Source organism: Hylobates moloch, unplaced genomic scaffold (assembly GCF_009828535.3).
Source record: "Hylobates moloch isolate HMO894 unplaced genomic scaffold, HMol_V3 SCAFFOLD_16, whole genome shotgun sequence".
Classification (NCBI taxonomy): Eukaryota; Metazoa; Chordata; class Mammalia; order Primates; family Hylobatidae; genus Hylobates; species Hylobates moloch.
The window spans coordinates 16,220,583-16,238,074 of record NW_026652291.1 but is presented as its reverse complement, the minus strand read 5'-3'; the positions used below and the strand labels follow the sequence as shown (position 1 = coordinate 16,238,074).

Sequence of the window (17,492 nt, the reverse complement as noted above, 5' to 3'; positions counted from 1 at the left end):
TCTGCCAGAATGGTCCACAGCACACGACAAAGCAGAAAGCCCAAACCAACGGGGATGGGGTGGGGGGAAAAATGGGTGTAGCAAGACCAGCCCACCCTGATTTAGCACTCATGGAGGCCAGAGCTTACCCACTACTCTTAAGCAACTGAGCACAGAGTCCTATCATACTCTTAGCGCTGGAGATGGACTGTGATGCCAATCCCTTCGGATGGATGACATCTACCAACAGACTGTGTTTCCCCAGGAATAAAACAGTCAAAGCAGTTGTAACAAAGGGAGAAAGACCCCCCCCAAAATCCTCAAAATTCCATCGTTTTGCCTTATAACTGGGGATTAATCACCAGGAAATAGAAAACCAAATGTGACCTACGCTACACTGTAACAGGGGCTCTTTGAGTGAAGGATATCAGTCGCTGGCATTTGGAACACGGCAACCAGAGCAGGCTGGACAGAGACGTGTGTGGGAAGCTTCACAAAATACCACTCAGTGTTTGAGAAGCATCACTAAGAGCACAGATGAAAGTTCGGATTCTCGGGGACACTCTTGACACTTTTCTAACCTTCCAAAGAAGCTTGAGTGTCCTGGCAATTAAAAGGGATCTCTGTGGCCACAGGGTCTAATCCAGGGTGAAGTGGAGAGACCACGGGATTTGGACTCAGGAAATTTGTTTAAAACACAGACTGAAAGTCTTTTAAGTTGTCAAAGTCTCAATTCCAGGCCTGCAAGCCGGGGACAAATGATAATATCTAGTGTGTGAGAATAAAATGAGATGATGGGTAAGAAAAAAAATGCTTTCTAGACTGCAAAAATCCCAGAGGGGGTTTTTCTTTTTGTTGTTTTTGTTTCTGAGACAGAATCTTGCTCTGTCGTTCAGGCTGGAGCACAGTGGTATGATCTGGGCTCACTTCAACCTCTGCCTCCCGGGTTCAAGCAATTCTCCTGCCTTAGCCTCCCGAGTAGCTGGGATTACAGGCACACACCACCATGCCTGGCTACTTTTTGTGTTTTTAGTAGAGACACGGTTTCGCCATTGGCCAGGCTGGTCTCGAACTCCTGACCTCAAGTGATCCACCTGCCTTGGCCTCCCAAAGTGCTGGGATTACAGGTGTGAGCCACCACGCCTGGGCCCAGTGGTAGTCTTGATTGCAAGCAAACCCCAGTTCAGAGTTAACTGACACACTCAAGGCCACACAGCAACATAGTGGCTGTTGTCAGGTGGGCACCAGCACTTCCTCCTAGACATCCTTAACTCTCCCAACTTGGCCATTTTTTCCATTCCTGTGACAGATGAGGTAACTGCACTTTTCTCTTCCTCTTTTCTTTAAGGATTCTTTGAGATGTTCTCATTGCAAATATTTCTCAGTCTAAAGTAGCAACAGTTACTAAATACCCAAGAAGCAGCTTCACAGATGTCACTTACTCTAAAGAATGCTTAAAAACAAACAAACAAACAAAAAAAAACAGTAACTCTGTTGGCTCACCCCTGTAATCTCGGCACTTTGGGAGGTCCAGGCAGGAGGATCACTTGAGCCCAAGAGTTTGAGACCAGCCTGGGAAACACTAAAAATAAAACTTTTTTTATTCTACAAAAAATAAACAAAATTAGCCCAGTGTGGTGGCATGTGCCGGTGGTCTCAGCTACTCAGGAGGCTGAGGTGGGTGGATTGCTTAAGCCCAGGAGTTCCAAAGCTGCAGTGAGCCTTGATCGCACCACTGCACTCCAGCCTGGGCAACAGAGCAAGACCCTGTCTCAAAAAAAAACAAACAAACAAACAAAAAAAAAAACAAAAAAAAAACTCCATGCAGAATCCTGCAAAGATCCAAAATGGGCACTCAATCAAGAGACAGAAAGAGACCAGGTAGAAACCTGCCAAGAGTGGCCCATTTCAGAGGCTGACAATTACTGAGGAGGTATGACTGAAGTGATCAGACCACAACCAGTTGGGCCCACCAACACTATAACTGAGAGTGTGGCAAGATTACTCAGAGGGCAATACACCAATCAAGATAAGAAATGGAATTGCTCTGTAAACTTAACCAAATGTTGAAACTGGAGACTCAACTGATTTCAAAGGTATCAGCCTGCACATAGTTCTTGTGTGCCCAATACCACCAGGACCCATGAGAATCTGACAGGTGGCAGCTGCTCTGGCATCATATCTATTGAGCTATTTTATTTTACTTTTAAACAATTATCATTTTACTTTATTTCAGAATAAGTTTACAGTTGAAAAATGATGTTTACTATCAACATTATAAGAACAAAACTTTTATAGCAAAACCTTGGTATGTCAGCATTAATAATCCAAATACTATACAGATACAGAAGATATTTTAAAAATGGAAATGACATACTCCAAAGGCTGTAACAGGCACTATATATATGCTTGCACTGGGTCCATAAGCATTATACTATAATTCATCAAATGTCATTCAATAAGTTGCAGATTTTTCAATACTATGTACTGAAAAGATACAAAGGACTATCATAACTTCTCTTAACATTGAAAAAAAACATGGGGCCGGGTGTGGTGGCTCACACCTGTAATCCCAGTTGGGAGGCGCATGTGGGCGGATCACTTGAGGCCAGGAGTTCGAGACCAGCCTGACCAACATGGCGAAATCCTGTCTGTACTAAAAATACAAAAATTAGTTGGGCATGGTGGCAGGCGCCTATAACCCTAGCTACTCGGGAGGCTTAGGCACGAGAATCACTTGAACCCAGGAGGCAGAGGTTGCAGTGAGACGAGATCGTGCCACTGTACTCCAGCCTGGGTGACAGAGTGAAATTCTGTCTAAAAAAAAAAAAAGAAAAAGAAAAAGCATGTATTAGCAAGACTACAAAATCAGAGCAGAAAGCCAAACTAACAAATAATTCCTTAGGCTTTAGGAGAAGTAATACATCTATGGCTTTTCTCATGTTCATTTTTGCGACCGGTTAGCAAGTCTGGCAGGCAGAAAAGAAAAAATTAGACTATAATAAAACATTAAAGACACCATTTAGAAGGCATCTGATATTTAACATGTTCAAAATTGGAAAACAGACACTGAGCTTGATTTTTGGGCAACACTGCGAAGTACTACATAGCAAAAGCACTGTTTCCTCCCATCAATCTGTTGACATAAAAATCTCTTATGCAGAAAAGTAAGCTTTCAAATGACACGGTAGAAACACATATAAGATGAATAATTCAAATTTATACTTTTGGTTTTTAGTAACTATAAAGAATATAGGTCTTTCAAGGACAAAGAACCTGAATTTGGTCCTTAATATGAAATGTTCTTACATCTTTTAAAAGCGTGGGCTGAAATACGTACTCCTGCTGACAGCGTGTCCACACCGCCAAAGGTGAACATGTGCTCACAATAAGAAAAAAATTGTACATTTCTCAGGGCACATTACTACTACATCATATTGAAATTGTCTAAAAGATAAAAATGTACATCTTAGTTTATTTTTCAACAAGCAATTAAACACACATGGAAAACTGAATCATGCAGTATTTTTACCTATCAGGTACTATGTTTGTGATATGAGGGGAACAGATTTCTTTTTTTTCCCTTTAAATCCATAGTGTTCACAAGTCACCACGTGGAACTAAAATCACACGCACACAGGCAAATCATGAAGAAACGTTAAGTATTTCAAAATGCCCACAAAGTCGTGCCAGAAACGATGCCGTGTCTATAGCACAGAATTGTCGGAGGCCAAAACTAAAGTGGTAGGTGCTACTGCAACTTCCAGCTCTTTACTGCTACTTTTTTATGTGTTTGATGGAGGGACTCAGGTGAGGGGGTTCACTGACCAACTTGGATCCATCCCATGCTGTCCTGAACTGCTCAGGGACAGGAAATTCTCTGTCATTACCACCCTGACAAATAAGTATATTCATTTTGGATGACATGATGCTCACAATCTCACAGTCTAATGCATCTTCCCCAAGTTAGGTATGTGTGGCAACCTTCTGTCTTATTAGTGGAAATTGCTGGTACTCTCCCCATTACCTGGATTTGAATGTCCTTGGAGTTGGTCATTTCCACAATGCCCACCACACTGTCAAACACCAGACCAAACTTCTTACAGTTTTCCACTGGAATGGAGTTTACTTTCCCTTTCATCGGGAGAGCTGATTTTTCACATTTGAAAATGTAAGCCGCTTGTTTCAGCTCAGTCTCTGAAATCACAAGGTCATTCCTGTCTTCTTGGTACTCTGCTCTCCATTTACTTCCTTCCAACTTGAACAGGGGTGCATGTTTCTGGGAAGGATGTTTGGGAGATGTGGGACTTGGAGTGTAGCTTCTGTGGGGAGAAGTAGTTTGCCCTCCGTGAGCCTGCAGGCTGGGATACTTATATAGGCCTTCTGGTCATCTGTGACGTGCCAGAGCCCTGATTCTGCCGGGTTAGGCTTCTCCCTGGTTAAGCTGGGCAAATAAAGCTGAGCATGAAGGAGAGGACTTTTCTTTTGTGTCTTCATCCTCAAAAAGTGGAGGGGCCCTGGAGGAGGTGGAGGAGGAGGATGTGGAGAAAGGTCAGGCCCTCAGGAAAGAACAGAAAGCGCTGATGTGGGTGCTGCGGACCTGTTCTGCTCCACGTGAGGCCCGTGGTGTGGTGCTCCTTGATGCATGCTTGAAACTCACTCCAAATGTTCACATATGACCTCACCCAGTCCATATGGTGTAAATCATGTTTGTAGCCCCTTTAAGACTCTGTTAGTGTAAAAGGTGGCAGCATCACACATCTCGTTGACATAAGTACTGGATTTGGGGGACACAGTTATGCAATCAAAGGTAGGGAGGCTTTTGCTGACATCTGAGAGACGACTAAACATGTTACTCCCTCGGTTTCTTTCTCTGAAGGTTTGGACTTCTGAATCTTTTCTGATTTGGGTTTCAGAAATGCAGCCATGCATTCTCTCGGGGTTGCTGGTCATGAGATGCCATCAGAAGGAAAGCCCCATAACACCCTTTCTGCACGAGTCTCTGTGTCACCAGCAAGGATCCTACTGTTCTTTAAAAACTTGGCCACCATGCTGTTCATCAGCTTATCAAAGGCTTCCACGGAGGGTGCCACACCTCCACAGACACTCTTGCCTACCCCGCCATCCCCAGGGGGCCTGTGGGACTCTGCAGACAGCGACTCCAGGCGGCTGACGGCCCACTCCAGTCTTTCCAGTAGTCCCTGCATGTCTGCCATTCTGCTTTGCTGCCCTGGGGTCCTGTCTTTGGCAGTGCAAATCTGTGGCTGGCCACTCATGCTCTCTTCCCGTGGCCCTTACTGTGTTGTTTTAAATATACTGAAGTTTCATCACATTCCCCAAAGCCTGCCATGAAGTTGGGACTTCATTCCTTGAACGTGTTTGCGAACTGCTATTGACCTACGGCCGGATTTCTTAACCTCAGCATTACTGACATTCTGGATTGGGTAATTCTTGTCCTGGGACGCTACACTGTGGATGGTAAGATGCTCAGCAGTCTTCCTGGCCTCCCACTAGACACCACTGACAACCACCTCATCAGCTGTGACAACCAAAAATGTTTCCAGTTATTGCTGTGTGTCCACTGGGGAATAAAACTGCTCCCAAATGAGAACCCAGGAACACTGGCCCCAATCTCTCCACTCATCAAGTCCCAAACCTCCCTCTCCACTTTTCAGCAGGCACCGTCACCTCCTCTTTTCTAAACCAAGGACATGCCCTTCCTTCCACCTCCGTTCACTGGCTCCATTATTTCTGCCTGCGTGTGCATCTTCTTACTTGCCAAAGTAACATCTCTATTACCCTTCTTTTCCTCTGGAATCTTTCCTCCCTCCACTACCCCTTGTCTCTACTCACCTCCCCCTTCCCAGGACTGATGATTTCTTATCTTAAAAATCGCCACACGTAAACTGGTGTCCAAGTCCTCCTTTTGGCTCTCATAATTCTCTCCTGCACTCACAAATCTCAAGAGCTGGGACCGACAGCCCAGCCTCCACTCCCTCATGTCACCACCACAATCTCTTCCCGCCAGGGGTCACCTGGGTCTCCCAGTTCTCCAGGTGCTATGGTTTGCATGTGTCCCTCCAAAACTCAGGTGTTGCCAAGGTGACAGTGTTAAGAGGTAGGGCCTTTAAAAGGTGATTAGGCCAGGAGGGCTCCTTTCTCATGAATGGGATTAGACACCCATATAAAGGGGCTTAAAGGAGGGAGTCACTCCCCTTTTCTGCCTTCTGCCATGTGAACACAGTGCTTCTCTTCTCTGGAGGGTACAGCGTTCAAGGCCCCATTTTGCAAGCAGCCCTCACCAGACCATGAACCTACCACAGCCTTGATCTTGGACTTCCCAGCCTCCAGCATAGCGAGAGATCTATTGTTTGTAAATTACCCAGTTTGTGACAGCAGCACAAACAGACTAAGAGGAGGGGTCACTGCCCTTGATGTCACTCCAGCCTCTCTCCCCTCCCCACCGCACGACCTCCCACGTGCACTCACATGAGAGGCCTCTTTCTGGGTTACACAAACTTTCTATTACTTTTGACAATATCTCTTAAAAATCCTTTCCACCTTTAGCTACAAAACACCCTCCTGGCCTGGGTTCGGCTCCTCCCACTCTTCTTCCCGGTCAGTGGGCTAGCTGTCTGTCCAGGCTCGGCCCCACCATCAGAGCATGGTGAGTTCTAGAACACCTAGAGTTCTAGCCCTCTCCTCTTTTCTTCTCATGCTCTTTTCCTAGGAGATTTTGTGGAAAGCTTGGGTTTGCCACTTCCCCAATGCCAGCTGATTCTGTTTCCAGATGCTGGAGGGTATCTCCAGCGGGCTCTGCACAGAGCAGCTTTCAGCTGCCCCAGCCCCCACATCCGCTCAAACCAGAAGGCAGCTTCCCCCCTCTGCCTCGCTTGCCAGCTCCCAGGGCACGCTCTCCATGCTGCCCAGGGTTTATCAGCGTCTATTCATTTGCTGGGGCTGCCATAACCAAGTGCCACAGACTGGGCAGTTTAAGCAACAGAAATTCCTCCTCTCACAGTCCTGGAGGGCAGAAGTCCAAGACCAAGGGGTCACAGGGCTGGTTCCTCCAGAGGGCTGTGGGGGAGAATCTGTTCCCGGCCTCCCTCACAGCCGCTGGTGTTTGCTGGTGTTCTCTGGCTTGCAGGGGCATTGCCCTGCCTTCATCTTTACACGGCATTCCCCCGTGTGTGCAGCTGTCTTCAAATTCCCCCCTTTTCTAAGGACATCGTCATGTTGAGTCGGGGGTCCACCCCACTCCAGTGTGACCTCATCTTAACTAATGACATCCTGCAAGCACCTTATTGGAAATACGGGCACATTGGAACTAAGGGCACATTCTGAGGAACTGGGAGTTAGGACATCAACATATGAAAGGGGCGGCGGTTGGGGGTGGGGGGAGAGAAGCACAATTTGCCCCAGACAGTGGCTATCTCCCTTCCACGTGCAGTCTCTCCAGGCTATACATACCGAGACACCTGTAGCTATCTTTTCCTGAATCCCTAATACCTACTGCAGTGCTTGGAACCTGGCTGGCCCAAATGTCTGTTGAGGGAAGTAAAGTTTATCCTTTAATTCAGCATTCCTCAAAGAACAAAATAGAAGAAAACAATGGGCCTAGCCTTTGGTAATCATCTGGCAAATGTTCTAGTTCAAAATTGTGGAGGCTCTGACACCTTCCTCAGCTACGTCCCTGCCTCCAGTCCCCATCGGGGCCCACCCATTCTTCCCAAGGGCTCCTGTACTTTCCTTTCCTTTCCTTTCCTTTCTGTTTCTACTCCCAGGCCTGGGGTCAGCTCAAGTTAAGATGTCCTCTCCTGAATCCTAATAGGCCTCCCTGTCTCCAGCCTCTCTCCCCACAACAGGCCGCCCTGCCTGACAGCTCAGCAGCCTTCTGGAAGCACAGCATCTTCAGGCGCAGTCCCCAGGGCTTGCCAACTTGGAGAGGTGCCCAGAGTGCTATCAGGGGTGGGGGACTGGTATCACCAGAGCTGCGCAATGTCAACGAAGCCTCTCATTTTTCATGTGTCTCATACACTGAGTCTCCATGTGCGTCTTCATTCGAAGAGTTTGGTGGCTACAGAAGTGTGAATGTGCCAGAGGCGACTGAACCACAGCAACTCCATCATGAATAGGGGCTGGGTAAAATGAGGCTGAGACCTACTGGGCCGCCTACCCAGATGGTGAAGGCATTCTAAGTCACAGGATGAGACAGGAGGTCGGCACAAGATGCAGGTCACAAAGACCTTGCTGATAAAACAGGTTGCATTAAAGCCAGCTGAAACCCACAGAAACAAGATGGCAATGAGAGTGACCTCTGGTCGTCCTCACTGCTACACTCCCACAGCGCCATGACAGTTTACAAATGCCATGGCAACAACAGGAAGTTACCCTATATGGTCTAAAAAGGGGAGGCATGAATAATCCACCCCTTGTTTAGCATATCATCAAGAAATAACCATAAAAATGGGCAACCAGCAGCCCTCGGGACTGCTCTATATATGAAGTAGCCATCATTTTGTTCCTTTACTTTATTAATAAAGTTGCTTTCACTTTACTATATGGAATCGCCCTGAATTCTCTCTTGTTTGAGATCCAAGAACCCTCTCTTGGAGTCAGGATCCAGACCGCTTTCCTGTAACAAATGCTTATAGGGCAGGGTGAGAGCCGATTGGTTCTGGTACCCCTCAGAAGCCCTCCTGTTCCTTCCCAGCATGTCCTTCCTGCTCTCAATATGCCGCCTGGCACAGGTCTCCAGAACACCTGCACCCCGGAGGCTTCTTGGGCCCATCCAAGCCCAATCTCTCCCTCAGCTGCCTGAAATGCCCTCGACCCGTGTTCTCTTCACCTGTTACAGCCTATTCATCCTTTAAAGTTCAACTCGAATCCCAGGTACCCAGGATACCTTATCTGGTCACTCTCACCCTACAACCTCTCCCTTCTCTGAATCCTTCTGGCAAATACCTTCTGTCAGCTCATCTGGGAATTAATTGCACTCTGCAGTGTCTTCCCATTCTAACGCCTTATACCTTTAACCCACAGGTATGTGTGTCTCACCTTACCGTGGCAGACGTCACGTGAGCAGAGACTAACAGTGACTCCTCTCTTAGAACCTGGCCAGGTTCACAGCACACGGAAGATGGTTGTCATTATTCTAAGTGATTCTGAAAAACAGCAGGAATGCTACCTGCACCTCCCACACAGAATTATCTCAAACGCTAAGGATTCTTTTTTCCTTTTTTTTTTTTTTTTTTTTTTGAGGCAGGGTCTCACTCTGTCACCCAGGCTGGAGTGCAGTGGCATAATCACAGCTCACTGCAGCCTCAACCTTCCAGGCTCAAGCAATCCTCCCACCTCAGCCTCCTGAGTAGCTGGGACTACAGGTGCAGCCACCATGCCTGGCTAATTTTTGCATTTTTTTTTTTTTTTTTTTTTTTTTTTGAGACTGGTTCTTGCTATATTGCCCAGGCTGGTCTTGAACTCCTAGGCTCAAGAGCTCCTCCTGCCTCAGCCTCTCAAAATACTGGGATTACAGGAGTGAGCCACCATGCCCGGCCAGGATTTTTGAAACATCTCTTATAAACATAATTAAATCTCTCACAAAGAAACTAGCCTATAGTAACACAGTTTCTTCACTATCATCATCTCAAATAAAAACTCAAAAATCTCTAAAAATGGAAAGAAAATTATAAATCTCATTAATAGTAAGTAATAGATTAGGTAATTTGGATTCCTCTTTTCTGCAATTTCTTGATTCCTTAGGAACAGATAAATAACTAGATAAATACATGCATATTTTTTATAATATGGGATGCATGTTTTGAGTATATACTGAAAAAACTCTGCTTAAAACCACGGCTACGATTTTAGATGCATACAGCTTATGATACATCTCATGAACAGATGCAAAGGTGTTTATCATTATCTTTGTGCTACACAGTTTCTAATTTTACATATGAAAACCAAGGCATCATTCAGTATAAAGTACATTATTTGCATGATATATTTGCATTTGTAAAACACCCACATTTACTTTTACTGCTTAATCGGCCCTGATTTAAATGGGCCACTCTATATAAATGGAGCACACTGGTTCTCCACTCAATGGTGTTGATAAGAAAACGACTCCTTTTAGATGCAAATGAGCCTACTAATCACAATTAGAATGGTGGAGTTGAGGGAGGCAGAGCAGCTGGGCCAAGAGCTCCCAGTCTAGTAGGGCCAGTTTGGTTCTAGCTTCATTTCTGAAGCAGCAGCTTGGGACTTCCCCAGAGGACATCTGCCCAGGTGCCCCAGGGATAATCTCAACATTTCTCAATGGAGTCTCGCTCTGTCACCTAGGCTGGAGTGCAATGGCACGATTTCAGCTCCCTGCAACCTCCACCTCCTGGGTTCAAGCGATTCTCCTGCCTCAGCCTCCTGAGTAGCTGGGATTACAGGTGCCTGCCACCATGCCTGGCTAATTTTTGTATTTTTTAGTAGAGGTGGGGTTTTGCCATGTTGGTCAGACTGGTCTCGAACTCCTGACCTCAGGTCATCCACCTGCCTCGGCCTCCCAAAGTGCTGGGATTACAGACGTGAGCCACCGCGCCCAGCCTAAACTCAACATTTCTAAAGGGGCTGGAGAAGAGGAGAAACAGCTTCAGAATTTGGGCCTGCTGTGCTAGTGTGGATGAATCTATCCATGGCCTTTGTTATCCCAAACCTGTCCAAAGTGCCAGATATTAAGCAATACGATTCAAACATAAGTGGAGTCACAGGAAGGAGAACAGCATTTGTAAAACTAACAGAGGAAAGGCAAGTAAAAGGAAAAGCTAAGTAACTATATAAGACATTACCCAGACTAATGCCACGGAGGCGGCGCAAAAGACATCCCCTTAAAACGGTGCAGGCACTCTGAAAAAATAGTATGGCGGTTCCTAAGAAAATTAAACATAGGGGCCAGGCGCGGTGGCTCACGCCTGTAATCCCAGCACTTTGGGAAGCCGAGGCGGGCGGATCACGAGGTCAGGAGATCGAGACCATCCTGGCTAACACGGTGAAACCCTCTCTACTAAAAATACAAAAAAATTAGCCGGGCGTGGTGGCAGGCGCCTGTAGTCCCCCAGCTACTCAGGAGGCTGAGGCGAGAGAATGGCATGAACCCGGAAGGCGGAGTTGCAGTGAGCCGAGATGGTGCCACTGAACTCCAGCCTGGGCAACAGAGCAAGACTCCGTCTCAAAAAAAAAAAAAAAAAAATTAAACATAGGAATGCCATAAAATCTAACAGCTCCAATTCTGGATATATACCCAAAAGAACTGAAAGCAGGGATTTGAAGAGATACTTGTACACCCATGCTCATAGAAACATTATTCACATCTGGGTACGGTGGCTCACGCCTATAATCCCAGCATTTTGGGAGGCCAAGGCAGGAGAATTGCTTGAGGCTAGGAGTTCGAGACCAGCCAGGGCTACATAGCAAGACCCTGATTCTACAAAAAAAAAATGTTTTTAAGTCACCGGGTATGGTGGCACACACCTGCAGTCCCAGCTACTTGGGAACCTGAGGCAGGAGGATGGCTTGAGCCCAGGAGTTCAAAGTTACAGTGAGCTATAATCACGCTACTGCACTCTGGCCTGGGTGACAGAGAGAGAACATGTCTCTAAAAAAAACAAAACAAGAAGAAAAGAGAAACATTATTCACAATAGCCAAGAGGTAGAAGCAACCTAACTGTCCCTCGACAGATGCATGGATAGACAAAACAAGAGAATAATATTCAGCCTTTAAAAGGAAGGAGACGCTCACATACGTTATAACATGAACCTTGAGGGCATTATGGTAAATGCAATAAGCCAGTCACAAAAAAGACAAACACTGTATGAGTCCACTTATATAAGGTATCTAGAGTCATTAAACTCATAGATAGAAAGAGAATGGTGGTTGCCAGGAACTAGGTGGAGGGGAACAGAGGGAGTGGTTGTTTAACGAGTACAGGGTTTCAGTTTTGGAAGACGAAAAAAATGATGATGGCAGTGCTGGCTGCACAACAACTGAGTATCTTTAATGCCACTGAACTGTAAACTTTAAAAATGGCTGGATGGCGCCACTGCACTCCAGCCTGGGCGATAGAGGGAGACTCCGTGTATTTAAAAAAAAAAAAAAAAAAGGCTGGATGGTACATTTTATTTCATGTGTCTTTTACCACAATTTAATAAATAAATAATAGATAGATGTCAGACAGACAAACAGACATTTCCTAATGGCTGGCCAGACAGTACATAAGGCAGGTGACGCCTCTGCTGCTCCACTGCCAGGCTCTAAAAATAAGGGCTGGTTTCCCCACTCTCTTTTCTCTCATCCATTCACTGAATAAACATGTTTTTACATTGCTATGAGAACCCTGTGACAAAGTAACCATCCTGTCCTCCAAGAGGCAGGGACATAGATGGCAAATTAGCTCAAGGATTCTGAGATGTACAGAGGAACCCTTGCAGCTGCCTTTGGATGCCTTGGTTACTACGCCAAGAATAAAACCACACACTAGAATCTTCTGGACAATGTCCCTCTTGCTGCGTAGAATACACTGACAATCTTCCATAAGGCCCATGCGGATTCCTTGACCCTCGTCTGAATTTCCTATGAGCCCTAAAAGTGCTGCTGTGGGACTTCAATGCCAACTGTCCTGCCAGTTCTCCAGCTGCCTCCCTGGAAAAACTATATATCCTCCAAAGGTGACATCCACCTTCTGGGTGCTCACACGCAGTATGTGCTCAGTAAGTGCTGCTATTATCACAGCCTAGAAAGTAGCTGATACGGTTTGGCTGTGTCCCTACCCAAATCTCACCTTGAATTGTAATAATCCCCAAGTGTCAAGGGTGGGGCCAGGTGGAGAGATTTGAATCATGGGGGTGGTTTCCCCCATACTATTCTCAAGGTAGTGAATAAGTCTCACAAAATTCAATGGTTTTATAAATGAGAGTTCCCCTGCTCAAGCTGTCTTGCCTGCCACCATGTAAGATGTGCCTTTGTTTCTCCTTTGCCTTCTGCCATGATTGTGAGGCCTCACCAGCCATGTGGAGCTGTGAGTCCATTAAACCTCTTTCCTTTACAAATTACTCAGTCTTGGATGTCTTTATTAGCAGCATGAGAACAGACTAATACAGCAGCCCTTCAATATCTTCTCTTTGGTGCACTCCTGAGGAGCCGAAACCTGGAGGCTTTGCTCTATCCCATGGAATCTCTCCATCTCAGCCTCACTGATCCCCAAATATGGAAGCCAAGTCCCTCAAGGAGCAGCTTGCCTCGGAGATGGAGATGACAGAAGGCGGCCCTGGGATACCTTCTACACCTCCCACTCTGGCCATGCTGACCCCAGAGAGGGACCAGGTGGCCAAGTCTGGACTGGAGGGACTCTGAGCCTGAGGAAGCCCAGCCACTCCCTCTTTCCTTTGGCAATAGTTTCACGGAGGTCTTGACAATGGTACAAAGGGCTCCGGTGCAACAGGTGGAACCAGCTGAGGACTAGACAACGTTAGTATGGCTAGAGTGCTTGATCCAAAGACAGTGGCAAAACCTTATCTAAAATCCCCTCCATCAAGAGCAAACACATGGTGAGTAAAAATATCATTTCACCTTGAACTGAATTGCAAGGAAGCAAGAAGGCTGGCCACACTTCCATCTTCTGTCCCAGCACAGTAGCATCATTTTGAGGTGGTGACCAACAACCACACACTGCCCATTGTATAATGTGAGTAACACAACCCCCTCATTACTCCATGAACTGATACAACATTCAGCGGAAGTACCACAATAATAAGGACAAAAGTCACTATGATCTATTTACCTTTCAGGATTTTAGAGATCAAGAAATGTACTTTTTTTTTGAGATAGAGCCTTGCTCTGTCATCCAGGCTGGAGTGCAATGGCACGATCTTGGCTCACTGCAGCCTCTACCTCCCAGGTTCAAGTGATTCTCCTGCCTCAGCCTCCCGAGTAGTTGGGATTACAGGCAGCCGCCATCATGCCCAGATAATTTTTGTATTTGTGTAGAGACAGGGTTTCACTATGTTGGCCAGGTTGGTCTCGAACTCCTGACCTCAGGTGATCCGCCTGCCTCGGCCTCCCAGAGTGCTGGGATTACAGGCATGAGCCACCGTGCCCAGCCAAGAAATGTATGTATTTTAATCCAAGTTTTTGACAGTCTGGCTCCTGGTACTTCCTATGATGCTGAAAACCAGTCATGGACAAGAAAATAACCTATTTGTGGAAAAATTGTGATCTCCCTTGATTATTCATTTCCTCCCTTTGACAGCTAGTCCCATCCCGCAGTCCACCACGAAGATGAGAGACATAAACACTGATTTTGGAAAGCTGACGACATAGGAGGGACACCTCGATCTAAATGCTATATCAGGAAGACCTAATCCAGGCACTCAAATGCTAAAGTTGTATGTAATAGTGCAGATGTTTGTTTGTTTGTTCATTTGTTTATTTATTTATTTGAGACGAAGTCTCGCTCTGTTGCTCAGGCTGGAGCGCAGTGGCACAATCTCAGCTCACCTCCGCCTCCAGGGTTCAAGCGATTCTCTTGCCTCAGCCTTCCAAGTAGCTGGGATTATAGGTGCCTGCCCCCATGCCTGGCTAATTTTTTTGTATTTTTTTTAGTAGAGACGGGGTTTCACCATGTTGGCCAGGCTGGTTTCAAACTCCTGACCTCAAGTGATCTGCCTGGCTTGGCCTCATAGAGTGCTAGATTACAAGCGTGAGCCACTGTGCCCAGCCTCAGATGTTTATTTTTTATAAAACATTTTTCCTATGGTTTATTAGATCTATTTATGGTTGGCTTCAAAGTGACAAAGTGATTTTAAATTTTCAAAACGTAAGACATGCCTATAATCCTACCATTTTGGGAGACTGAGGCAGGAAGACTGCTTGAGCCCAGGAGTTTGAGACCAGCTTGGGTAACATAGGGAGATCCCATCTCTACAAAAGAAAAAAAAAAATTAGCCAGGTGTGGTGGCTCGCACCTGCAGTCCCAGCTACACAGGAGGCTGAAATGGGAGGATCACTTGAGCCCAGGAGCTTGAGGCTGCCATGAGCCATGATCATGCCACTGCACTCCAGACTGCATGACAGAGTGAAGCCCCATCTTAAAAAAAATTGTGGTGGGGCTCGGTGGCTCACACCTGCAATCCCAGCACTTTGGGAGGCTGAGGCAGGTGGATCACAAGGTTAGGAGTTCAAGACCAGCCTGGCCATCATGGTGAAACCCCATCTCTACTAAATATACAAATATTACCTGGGTGCAGTGGAAGGCTCCTGTAATCCAAGCTACTTGGGAGGCTGAGGTAGGAGAATCGCTTGAACCCGGGAAGCAGAGCTTGCAGTGGGCCGAGATCATGCCACTGCACTCCAGCCTGGGCGACAGAGTGAGACTCTGCCTCAAAAAACAAACAAACAAAATTCCAAAAAGTAATCTCTTCTGTCTCCCAAGGCAACAAAGTACTGTGATGGGCATCAGCACCTTAACCATGTCTTTATCCTGATACTTCCAACTGAGCAGAAAGGCCTGGCCCGACCTCAAAGGTGCCCTGTCTACTCCCTCCTTTCCCGGTGACCTCTGGCCACCTCCCTCACCACCTGTACCAAGCTTTTCCTTTCTTGTGACTCTCTGTTTGCAAACTGTCCCACGTGTCCCTCTCTCAGTCCCTCCCCACATAGTGTAGCTCAGGAAAACCAAAAAGGAAATGGTTGGGAAGGCCAAGTGCATTGGTTTTCTTCCACCATCACATGGGCTGGGGCTGAAGAAACTGATTCTTACACACCTAGTACCTAATACCCAATTCGATTCTTTGAGAAAAACTATAGAAACATCTATTCCTCTCCTGGAAGTGAACTGAGGCAAATAATGTTGCTAAACTTCCATGATAGCATTAAATTCAAAGAGAACATAGTTTCAAAAGAGTAATGTCACTTCTTGGCCATAGTTATGTAACTATGAGGGTGTGTCCATCAAGCTTTACAAAATGTGGTAAGCACACCATGCCTTCTCAGCACCTTTCTTTCTGGGTGTAAACAGTTACGTATGATTGTGAGGGTTTTGCTTTGTTTTACTTTGTTTTGTTCTGTGCTTCCCTCTTCTTTGAATTCCTATGGCGTGTAAGAAGGACCACACAATTGAAGCTTTAAACATAACCCGAAAAACCTTAGCCTCCTGAAACCTTTGGAGGAAACTGACTCATATGCATGGGCTGTGCTTCTTGGTGCTGGGTCATTGGGCTCACCTTTGCAAGTCCCCTGAGCACACACAGGCCACACACCGCTGCCAAGGCTCGTGCCTTCCTTGTCAATGCTACCTGGCCTGAAAGCTCCTAAAGGATGTGACTTATCCTCCAAAGCCACTTGCAGAGCCCAGTACCAATCGGGTCTGAGAAGGTATGCTACTTCTCTCCCTTTCATCTGCCCTTCTCTGCCCACCTCCACCCTCTTCAAAGGCTGCCCACCTCCACCCTCTTCAAAGGCTGCCCACCTCCACCCTCTTCAAAGGCTGCCCACCTCCCCCCTCTTCAAAGGCATTGTTCAAAGGAGTCACAGGCCACCAAGTTTCAGTACTGCTCTACAGCTTAGCCTTTCCAGGGAGGACACTTTATGTGTAGGGCATTCTTTGCTTGCACTAAACGGCTACCACTTCATATACACAGATTCAGGGACTTTTGCTAGCAGTGACTCCACTTTAATTTGTGTGTAATCCAGTCAACTGTGTGCTCAAAATGACTCCTGGCTCCCTGTGCCTGTGCCACTTCCAGGTTCTTTAGCACTAAACAATTGGCTCCACTTGCTCCAGGTGTCCCTTGGAGACACCAGAGCGCCTTTGACCTCTGTCATTGCTACTCAGTTGCCCCTGCTTGGAGTGTCCCTCACTCCCTTGTCTTCTTTGCAAACTTTTATGCAGTCTTGAAAATACTGCTCCTCCTGTCTTCTTCCTGCCTCCCTCCCTGCTGAGAGCATATCCTATCTGTCTTATGCTGTCTCCTTTCCATGCAACACACGGTATTATAAGTTATTTATTTATGGAGCTAGACTGTGAGCTCTCTGAAGACACTGACTATCTGATTCAGCTCATGTCCCCAGTACCTGGCATGGAGTAAGTGTTCAACAAACATCTGCTAAAAAAAAAAACAAAAAAACTAGCCCTATAAAGTATATAGGGCTGGTATTATGATCCTCATTTTGCAGCTAAGAACATTTAATTCAGAAAGGAAAAGTCACTTAATGAGGGTCGCATGGCTAGTAAGTGACTCATGCTCTCTTCATTGCCATGATGCTTACATAACTACCTCCTGTTTCCTGCTGTCTCTTGAGTTTGGTGATCTATGGAAAAGAAAAGGAAAACTGAAGAAACAATACAAACACTTCAAAAGTTCAGTGGATGTTTCTGAGCATCTATACATTGCCTTCTTTTCAGAACAGACATTGAGGACAGTCCTATAACTCACTATTATCAGTGTATCTACTTTAACTTGGAGCCCAG

The 17,492-nt window shown here is 46.2% G+C and overlaps 1 protein-coding gene and 1 pseudogene across 5 annotated transcripts in view; both read right to left on the bottom strand.

Moving 5' to 3' along the window:
• The window catches only part of FOXN3 (forkhead box N3), a 459,903-nt gene that overhangs the window by 124,962 nt on the left and 317,449 nt on the right, over nt 1–17,492 (bottom strand). The gene's annotated exons all lie outside the window — the stretch shown is intronic.
• Nucleotides 3,057–6,325, bottom strand: LOC116484492 (adenylyl cyclase-associated protein 2-like; annotated as a pseudogene).